Genomic DNA, 898 nt, shown 5'->3' on the forward strand with positions numbered 1-898 from the left:
TCAGCCGCCGCCCAGCCCGCGCACGCCAGCGCCGCCACCTGCATAAACGGAGCGAGTATTCAGGGCGCGGGGGACGCCACAGGGCAGCCCCGGAACCTGCAGGGCGGGCTCGCTCTCGACGCTGCCCCGCGCCGCCCCGGCTGGGCCACCACGGGGCGGTGCAGAGCCCGCCCCCGAGCCAGCCGTACTGAACGCCTAGGGGCTAGGAACCGGGGCGCGGGGCCGAAAAACTTCCAGAGGGACTGCGCCATACAGCGTCCTGGGCGGAGCCAGCCCCGGGCGCTGTACGGCGCGGGGTGTGCTGGGGCCCTGGAACCTGGTTGCTACGGTTCTGACCAAACGACCAGGCCCGTCACGCCTTGTGCTGGGGTACGTCCTGGAAACAGGCTCCTGTCCGCGACGGGACAGTGCGAGGGAGCAACACTCCCGGGCCGCTGCGCGCTCTCGTGCGGGTGGAGGAGCTGTTCCCGCCGTGGGGCTCCCGGCACGGCCCCACCCGCGCGGGGTCACCGGGCCCTCAGACCGCTGTCATGGGGCCGGGCAGGTTATGTAAGTGCGGCCGCCGCGGTGCCCGCTGGGAGCTGTAGTCGCGCGGGCGCACCGCCTGCCACGCTCGCCCGTCGGGGCCCCGCCCCGCCCCCGCCCCTCCAGCGCGGGGGACGCTGGGTATTGTAGTCCGCCAGCCACGCCGTGCCGCTGGCCTCCGCCCCGCCGGGACTACCGCTCCCGGCGTGCCGCGCGCGCGCAGGCGCAGGGCGCGGCGCTGCTCCCTGGTAAACAGAGCGGCGCGGCGGTAGTGGGGCCCGGGTCTCACAAAGGGGTAGTGGGCCGGGCCGATGTGCGGCGGCGGAGCGGCTCAGACCCGGCGTTGGCCGCGCTGAGCCGGCCGCCCATGGCG

Source organism: Haliaeetus leucocephalus, unplaced genomic scaffold (genome assembly GCF_000737465.1).
Source record: "Haliaeetus leucocephalus isolate CR32 unplaced genomic scaffold, Haliaeetus_leucocephalus-4.0 Scaffold189, whole genome shotgun sequence".
Classification (NCBI taxonomy): Eukaryota; Metazoa; Chordata; class Aves; order Accipitriformes; family Accipitridae; genus Haliaeetus; species Haliaeetus leucocephalus.